The 10,164-nt window shown below is 43.0% G+C and overlaps 1 pseudogene; it reads left to right on the forward strand.

The window, feature by feature from the left end:
- The first annotated feature begins 10,043 nt into the window (after positions 1-10,043).
- LOC136650375 (5S ribosomal RNA) lies at positions 10,044-10,164 on the forward strand (annotated as a pseudogene).

Consider the following 10,164-nt stretch of genomic DNA (forward strand, 5'->3'; position numbering starts at 1 on the left):
GTGTCTCACTCTGTTGTTATGGAGACTTGCGTAGAAGCAAAGACACTCTCCCCATCACATCCTGACCGTCTTGTACTTAATATGTGCAATTTATGGTATGGAAACTACCAGTGTTCTACTCATTCTAATTATACTACTTGCATTTTAAATTTCCCCACAGCATGGAACCAGTTTCCTCATCTTGGAGCACAATTCTATGCTTGTTTACTCAAAAGTTCCATTGTTTTCAAGTGTGTTTAGGGTTGCAGCCTTGGAGAGGTAACCATGAGGAATTTTAAAAGAGCCTCAGGGTCAGCAGGATGAAGACTTGCCCCAAATTTGGTGGAGAACCCTTCTTTAAAGTATATTGCCCAACTCATAAGTACTTATAAAGCAAAGATCGCCAAAACAGACTTTCACGATATTCAGCAAAACTTGGGTGTTGCCCCATCTGAAGCCCATGTCTGTGTGGGGATGCCCGACATGGTGGACATAGCATTTGAATTGAATTTAACATGCAAGTCAGCTCAAGCATGTGGAATATGACCATGACAGTGGTGCACATGCTTGGTAACAACCAGTTCTGGCGTAAAGATTCTCTGTACAATTGGAATCACTCACTGTATAAGCCCAACAACCATGGCTGTGGAGAACTGTTTGGCAGCCTCCACTAGGGGCAGAATGACATCTGAGCAAGGCTTTAAGGACCACAGACAGAGTAAAAGAGAGAAGTGCTGGCCATGGAAAGAACAAGAGTGACAGTTCTCTGCATAGAAGCATTCTTTTGTAGTATCTATAAAGGATGCATGGGAGACGTTTTCTTATACATAACGTACCAAAGCTGTTCCAGTTATTCCGGGAGTTGACTTCCTTATGTGAAAATGGCTGCTTTATAAAGGAGTCAGCAGTTCCCCCCCCCCCCCCCAGTAAATCCTCTTTAGTCAGCCTCCCAGCATTGCTTCCAAAATAAATGTTCATTGTCTGTGTAAAAATCTATATTGCAGTTTAAGGCACAAAGTAGGTCAGCACTGGATATCCCTCGAAAATGAAATTTAAAGGGGCTGGCGACCCGTTAAGAACCTAGTCCTGGACTTAATGGCAGCCAGCTGAGATTTCTGCCTCCTTATCTGTTTCCTTTGGAGGGAGAAGGGTGAGCCAAGCTTCTTTGAGGTGATTGTAGTGCCGGCAGCCAAGTATACCTTCCATGCTGCTGAGGAAGATGTGAGCCTTTCTGTCACATTAAGAAACTGCAGGCATGATTTTTAAGTTCAGGTTTTTACAGAGAAGAACCAAGATGATGAAACCACACATCACCAATCTTTAACGCTGCCTATACTTAGAGCCCAATCCTATGCATGTCTACTCAGAAGGAAGTCCCATTATAGTTAATGAGGCTTACTCCCATGGAAGTGTGGATAGGAGTGTAGCCTCAGTCACTAGGGATCAAACCTAATTGAACACAATACTTTTGAGCAAGCATAGGATTGCATTATAGGACCTCCCCGCCAGGATAGAGAATGGTAGCCTGAACACCTCCCAACCCTACAGATACATCAGCAGTACTGAAGATTACCATCTTTATCCTATATTAGCCTTCATTTTTCTCCTGCAGCTTAGCCTCACAACAGCCCTATGACATGGACTAGGCTGAGAAATAGATGACTCAGGGTCACTCAATGAATCAGTATGATTCTAAATATTCAAATATTTTAAATACCAGTGTAGCACTATCAGAGAAGAGCACCTGGGGAAAAAGCAGGCTGACGAAGAGTAGTGTCTAGTGGTTAGCATGCATGCACCCCCTTCTTGCTCCCTGCTTTCCTTGTCCTGAATCAGTGGCTGTGTATGGGAGAACCTTGGTAGTTTTCAACCACTGCCATCATCCCAGACTACAGAGACTAGGCACAGGGGGTCCATCTGGGGGGGGGGGGAAGCACAGGAGAGCAGAGCGCCACAGGAGTTATTTTTCAAAATCAAACCCATGGTAATTTCTGCAGGGCAAAGAGACATAACAACCCACTGAGTTACTAGTAAACATGGACTAAGCAAGCAAATATTCAAAATGTCACCTGTTTAATAAGAGTTCAAAAGAACAGGAAATAAAGAAAACAGGGAGGGGGAAAAGAGTAGGAAAAGGTACAAACAAACTCATTGAAAATATCTGAAATCAGCTAGATGGACACAGAGTGGAATTTGATCAACTAGATACAGTTCTGCAATGACCAGCAGATGCAGCTGGGATGTTACTTGAACACAAAGCCCCCCCCCCCCCCCCCCACACACACACATTTGTAGATAAACCAGGAAAACTTGCAAACTGGCTTGGAGTGGGGGGAAAAAAAAACCAGACATGGCAAAATAAGAATTAATTCCCTGATGCTTTAACTGAGATTACAGTCTCTAGCTACTGGTATTGTCCAAGGTATCCTCTGTACTTGTATTTATTGGAGAGATGCAGCGTTATCCTAACTTGCGCTGGAGCAGGCAGGCCAGCAGGCTGTGCTGCATCCAGCGCAAGTTTGGGGCCAGAAGTGGCGCAACCCGAGGCAAGGGAAAACTTTGGGCAGGAGGTCTGGTCTAGAGGGTAGAGCCTCCGTCTGCCTGAAGATAACATCCACAAGGTCGCCAGTTCGAGGCCACCGGCACCATGCGACCTTGGAGCAGCTGACAAGCTGAAGCTGAGCAATTCCATCTGCTCTGAGCGTGGGAGGATGGAGGCCAGAATGTGAAGCCAGATCGGAATGAAACACCTTGAATGTAGTCGTTCTTGAAAGAAAGAACCTTCTTTGAAATTGTAAAAATCCCTATTTAATAGGGATTTAATAAAGCCTTGCCTATGTAAACCGCCTTGAATAAAGTCTTGAATAAAGACCAAGAAAGGCGGTATATAAATACCTGTTGTTGTTGTTGTTGTTGTTGTTATTATTATTATTATTATTATTATTATTATTATTATTATTATTATTATTATTATTATTACTCCGTGTCACGCTGTACTGGCCCTAGTGGGTCTACGTTTGCAACACCCCCGGGGTCGGCGCAAATGACTTGTGCTGGCCTAACCCAGGGGTTAGGATTGTGCCCTTAGTGGCTGTGGTGCCCCAGCATAAGGGCTCTCACAACCAACTGGCAGAAAAGGCGCCGGAGATTATTTAATAATAACAACAACAACAGGTATTTATATACCGCCTTTCTTGGTCTTTATTCAAGACTTTATTCAAGGCGGTTTACATAGGCAGGCTTATTAAATCCAAGCAGGGATTTTTACAAATTGAAAGAAGGTTCTTTCTTTCAAGAACCACTTCAGGTGTTTCATTCCGATCTGGCTTCACATTCTGGCCTCCATCCTCCCACGCTCAGAGCAGATGGAATAGCTCGGCTTCAGCTTGTCAGCTGCTTCAAGGTGGTCTCGAACTGGCGACCTTGTGGATGTTATCTTCAGGCAGACGGAGGCTCTACCCTCTAGACCAGACCTCCTGCCCATTTAAAAAATCTGGATAACGCTGGATAACACTATCAAGTTATCTGATTGAAGGAGTGGATGTTACCAAAAAGGGCTGTTTTGTATAGGGGAATAATTACACTGCCCTTATTGGAAACTTCAGGACCATAGGCTGGATAACAAGACGGTGTAATGCAGAGAAATTCCATTTTGGCTTAAGGAGGAGACTGAAAGAAAGATAACTTTTAATAAAAGATTATATTTTTATTACAAAAACACACAGGTAAACATAATGCACATGAAAAATGATGAGTCTTGGTCCTAGTACTTGCATCTAGTGTACCTAGCTTTATGGTGGTTGCATGTGAAAAGTATTTGGTGCATCCGAGGAAATTAGAAAGGGAACAGTTGTAGGGAAGGATTTTAGGGGTCCCTGGTCTGCCAAACCCAGTTGCTAACTAAAGATGGGGAGAGAAGGGGAGAAAAAAAAAAGGTGGGGGGAAGAAAGGAAAAAGTCCCAGACGCGAGATAGTTACCTGACTTGTAGAGCAGTTGGATGGGGGGGGGGAAGAGTCCTGTGGAGGACCCTCTGACACGGAGGGAGAGCCAGAGAGAGAGCATGTGGGCAGAAGTCCTCTCTTGAAAGGGGTTTTTTCCAGACCTGGAGCTGACCTGGATGTGCTTGCTTACTACACACGGTGGGGTACTTGGAATATGTAAAACATTGAAAGGATCACAGGTCTGCAACCAAAAAGCTGTTTTCATAATTTTATCTGATTCTTATGTTTTTTGGTGCGCTGAATTCGAAAATGACCACCGTTTTTTCCTGGGACGTCAGGTTTTTTCACAATTGAAAAGTGCCTTGGTCAAAGAGGTAGCTGGAAATCGCTAAATTTCAAATTCATCATACTTGGGGGAAAAAAACTGAACATGGGAAAACAAATTTATTTTCACTGCCAGTGCTCCCCAAAACATGAAAATACATGTTTATTGGTCCTGATGGTGATCACTGCATTGTTGAGTGTGCTCTCTAGGGCATGCCCGGACATGTTCTTTCCTCCACAATTTTGCATTTCATTTTAGTCGTCATCCTGCTATTGTCTGTGTGGTTCAAAATTAGTGCAATGCCTCCAAAAAAGTGTGTAAATTCGCCTGACAGTTTTTGTTTCATATGTGGAGAGTTCATGGTGAAAAAGCAGCAGTTGAATATTACGGATTTTGTTAAGAAAGTTTATTTCGTTTATTTTAAATTAAAACTTGGTGACCAAGATAAAGTTTGGGCTCCTCATAAAGTATGTAAGCGGTGCGTCCAGGATCTTCGTAATTGGTCAAAAGGCAAGATAAAAGCTTTTCGATTTGGAATTCCTATGATGTGGCGCGAGCAAAAGAATCATAGTGATGATTGTTATTTCTGGTCCTGTGATGTGAAGGGGTACAATTCAAAGTGGAAGTTCACCATCACGTATCCCAATCTTCCTTCTGCTATTCGTCCCATTCCCCATGGTCCAGACATCCCTGTGCCCGACCCTCCTACAAACCTGGATGAAGTCAATTGTCCTGACGAGAATGGAACTGTACCTCAGCCCGAAGATGGATCAAGTTCTTCAGATGTTGAAGTTGACGAACCAAAACTTTTCTCGCAAGAGGAACTCAATGATTTGGTGAGAGACCTAGATCTACCTAAGCAATCTGCTGAATTACTTGGTTCTAGACTTAAAAGCAATAATTTGTTGATGGAAGGTACATCTTTTGCATGGTACAGACATCGGGAAAAAGACTTTCTGTCTTACTTTTTTCATGAGGGCAATTTGGTGTTTTGCTCTGATTTAGAGGGGTTGATGGCTCAGTTCCACATTCAGTATGATTCTTCTGAATGGAAGCTTTTCATTGACTCTTCCAAAAGAAGCTTAAAAGCAGTTTTACTTCACAATGGTGGCCGTTATGCGTTCATTCCTGTTGCTCATTCGGTGTACTTGAAGGAGACTTATGAGAACTTGGAGTTGGTACTCAAGAAAGTGGGTTATCAAAACCAAAACTGGTTGATATGTGGGGATTTAAAAGTATTGTGTATGCTGCTGGGACAACAGGCTGGGTACACCAAATATCCTTGTTTTCTATGTTTATGGGACAGTAGAGACCAACAAAATCACTGGAAGCAAAAAAATTGGCCACCAAGAAGTCTAGTTGTTGGTGAAAAGAATGTTCTCAGAGATACATTGGTACCCCCTGAGAAGGTTTTATTACCACCACTCCATATAAAATTAGGATTAATGAAGCAATTTGTTAAGGCACTTCCCAAAGATAGCGAATGCTTCAAGTACTTGGGATCCAAGTTTCCAGGTTTAACGGAGGCAAAACTGAAAGAGGGGTTTTCTGTTGGCCCGGATATTAGAAAACTCATATCCGACAAAGACTTCATCAGTTCAATGACTCCAACTCAAAAAGAAGCGTGGGTTGCCTTTACTGTGGTCATAAATAACTTTTTGGGAAACCAAAAGGACCCAAATTACAAGGAAATGGTGGAAACAATGTTGAAAGCGTTCCACAAGCTTGGTTGCTCCACGAGCTTAAAAGTCCATTTTCTCAACTCACACCTTGACTATTTTCCTGAAAATTTGGGAGAAGTGAGTGAAGAGTAGGGAGAATGTTTCCATCAAGATATAAAAGAAATGGAAAGAAGGTATCAAGGGAAATGGAGTGTAACGATGATGGCTGACTACCGCTGGATGTTGTATAGGGATCTTCCGGAAGCCATCTACAAGAGGAAAAGCTCAAAAAGAAGTTTAGAGTTTAAAAAAAGACTATTTCACAAGCAATCTACTTGAGTGTGGTGTTAATTTTGTTGTCACCTGTGCAAATGAGTTAATATTTTTCATGTAAATAAAATATTTGCGTTAAGAGATTTTTTAAAATGATTACCACCCGTTTGTTCGAAAACCTGATGTCCCAGGACAAAACTGCTATCGTTGTTGGATTCAGCGCACCAAAAAACATAAGAATCAGTCAACAAAACCAAAACAGCTGTCCAAAAATTTTTTTTTGCAGACCTATCATCAAAATTCAATAGGGTCAAATGACTGTCTTCCTAGCTGGAGGAACTTACACAATATAGTAAGCCAGGAAAGCAATTCAAATTTGCATAGAGTACTTAAGCAGTGATTGAGTTAATACAATGAATAGGAGACACTTAAACAATGATTTACTATGCCAGACTTCTTCCTCCTAGAGAGGTGGATGTTGTAACCATGAGCTTGTGGCTTGACCTGATTGTGACCTGTGTGTTGAGGTTTAATGCGTTTGCATAAACAGTAATTGGATTAGGAGACACTTTTGCATAAAGAGTGATTGGGTTAAAACAATACAATGAATATAGTGACCACATGGAAGTGGAGGTTGTGTAATCCATGAGCTTGTAGCTTGTCCAGAGTTTTGGAAGTTTGGCCTGTGAGAAGTTTGGCCTGCAACCAGATATAAAATCACAACTAAGGAAAAAGGGGATTTTCACATAACATGGAACCCACCTGACTTCTCCATCCCACCTGTTATCTAGCAGAACAGCTACTCCAGTCAGGAAGAAAGACCCCAATCCACATCCAATGCATAGCTGGTGAGTAATGGCGTTTCCAAACAAAGAATGCAGCAGGAGGATTTTCCAGCAGCTCTAAAACTGTTGAACCTGCACAGAAGCTTCCGGGGACTTAGAAGTTAAAAGGAAAAAAAGGCAAAAGAATAGGGGGAAAAACAGACACAATGGTCAAAAAGTATCAGTAGGCTATAATTTTACCTATTGATCTTTAGTTGAGTATCATCAATCAAATCAGTGCTATGTTCAGTCTGAAAGACAAGTTGGCAGAACAATCTTGCCTGGAAAAGGGAGGTAGGAATTGGGACAATACACTGAATGCAGAATGAGCTGCAGGATTTGTAGCTGTGTGGTTCTTAAGCAGAGGCTGAAATACTGCACACTGGAGATGGTACATGTCTTGACTTTCCTTGAGAGATACATTTATCTAAGCTGTAGTCTAGGCCAGTGGTTGTGTTATTCAAGAGCTTCCAATGCATGCACTTCTGGCCATCACCATCCAGCAGATGGAGTCATATGAGCTGTAACTACACTGCATGAGACTCTCACAGAACATGATGTCATATACCTTTAATGTCCACACAGGAGCATTGCCTCACATTAAATATGTTCTTCTGTTGATGAATAGCTGTGTTAAAGAAATCAGGTTGGCGACGTGTCAACAGGTTTTTTGGTTTGCTTGTTTTGTTGAGCTGAAAATGGTTTGAAAATGTAATTGCTTCTCATATCCCCTTCACTTCTGATAAAGTTTTGCAGGTGCTTGTAACTCATCAGCTAGCAAAACTGGTTATTTGACCAGAGGTACCCGAAAGAGGAGAGATATGTGTGTGCACCATGGAAAGCGAAACTTCTTTCAAACAGCTTTCAGCTCTCTTAAAATTGCCTCCAGCCTCAACATCTCGTAGCTTTCTACAAAAACTGAGGTGCTGCTGCAGGTGTCAGTTGCATTTGCTATTTTTAAGTGTCTTGTTCCACACAACAGCTTCCCTGCCCAGGCAACTTAGAAAACAAGCTAGTCACACAGGAAGAGTTTGGTGGCATTGTACAAACAGTAACACAGTTTGTCTGGGCAGTGATGTGACCTTCTAAAGAAGTCACAGCTGCCCTTTATTTGCAATAATTTCTTATTCTGTGATTTAAAGTTGGGGGAGAGAATCTTGTACTATAGGTAGAGGTGTTCTTAAATTTTTTTTTTTTTTTTGCAAATTTTTTTTTCCCCTGAGGAAAAGTGCAGAAAACGGTGTTGTGTATTTTTATTCCAAGGGCGCATTTTTCTAAATTATAATTAGAAATTATAATAGCTTCAAAAGCATACTAGGTAGGTGATATACTGTAGGTGGTATAGTGTTAGTAGATGCAGCCACAGTTATTACCCATGTACCCCCCCCGTCCAGCCTATTATTTATTATTCCACAGAATTCAGGTTTTTGTTTTTTTACATAAGTGAGAAGTGCAGAAAGCACAGTTATGTGTTTTTATTTTGTTAGCACTGAAAAATCACACCTCTAACTATAGGATTGTCATGTGGCATTAGCTCAGTGGAATGGCATAGGCACAGGGCCACTGGCTGAGAACTCTTTTGGAGAATGGATGGGAAGAGCTGCACCTAAGGCAGTGCACTGCAGAGGTAATGGCATGAAGACCTTACTCAGGTAGCCGGTCAATCTCCATTGGCCTCCATCCATATTTAATTATGATCAGCTTCCACTGTCAAATCTTGCCACACCTCTTCTATTTTCATGTGGTTGAATGCCACTAGTGGCAGGCTGTTCCTTCCACAGACCTCATCATTCACCTCCACCATTTGTTTCCTGCAGCACAACTGCATGGTTCTCCTCGCACCATGGGATATGGATCCTGGCCCCATTTGCTGCACCTGCATATCCTAAGCCCTGCTGGAGTGTGGTGGTGAAAGAAAATTCTCAAAGCCCTGTCGCTTGGGAGTTCCATCCTGAAGGCAGCTAGCAGAGACAGAACTCAACCAAGGCCCTTACTGAACAGGTTATGGAGTGGTTTGAGAAAGCAACAGGTGACCAGGGTTGCCAGTCCTTGGTTTCCGCACGGCTCCTGTGCCTTTCAGAGTGGCATAACAGGCAGCATATGTACAAGGTTATCACCACCATCACTGCATCCCCACTCTAGGCATCTATTACACAACTGTCTGTCAAGCAGCTTGCAAAGGTACAAGAGCTCAGCTATAACAATAAGGTGATGGTCCCAGACTAGGGCAGCTAGAATCATACTGATCACTATGGATTGTCTTGCTGTAGGCTTCTGGCCTTCTGCATAACACTGTAGGTGGGGAATGTCTCTGCACTGGATGGAAGGCTGCCTGTAGAAAGTAGTTTGGTAGTGTTCAGCATTGGTGTTGGTGAATGTGGTGGTGACTGCAGGGACTGCTCAATGTGATCTGCCACCGTGCATGTGTACCCCTACTTCCTTCCTGCAAAGTTCTCTGCAGTAAAATTGCACTTCTACTTTATTAAAGTGAGGTGGGGAGTGCGGTGAGTGGATAGGAAAGTAGATCACCCTTTTTTTTAAATGTGGGCAATGGCAGTCTGCTTTCCTAGCCTCTTACCTCACTCCTTCCCATGTGGTCCCTTTAAACCAAACAAGAAGTGCACTTCCCAATATTTTGGAAGGAGTGTGGTGACAGGGTAGGAAAGTGGATGCTTGGCTTCTTGCTCATGATGGGGATTGATATAGTTCTGTTCATGGCAGACTGGAAAGAGGAAGCAGAAGGCTTGGGCTGAAGGGCAGCCTGAGCCTCCAACTCCCCCACCACTCAGCACAAGTCACAACATTTGCTTCATGAATGGGCCAGCCACAGGTGATTGGGAGAGAATGCTGTCACCCAGACACTCTTCTAGTCCACATACCTCTAGGCATGCCTCTAGTCCTCACTCCTCACCCAGATACTCCTCTAGTTCACGTGCCTCTGCCCATCTAAGGAAATGAGGATGTCCTTACTGTCCAAAAGGAGTGGTGAACCTTTTGGTACTGACTGTACTGACAGAGACAGTTCTTACCCCCTCCTTTGCAGGCAGTCAACTGTTACCCTGCACATGCCCGATCTCATCTGATCTCGGAAGCTAAGCAGGGCCAGGCCTGGTTAGTACTTGGATGGGAGACCGCTTGGGAATACTGGGTGCTGTAGGCT

The sequence above is a fragment of the Tiliqua scincoides genome, chromosome 4 (genome assembly GCF_035046505.1).
Source record: "Tiliqua scincoides isolate rTilSci1 chromosome 4, rTilSci1.hap2, whole genome shotgun sequence".
Lineage (NCBI taxonomy): Eukaryota > Metazoa > Chordata > Lepidosauria > Squamata > Scincidae > Tiliqua > Tiliqua scincoides.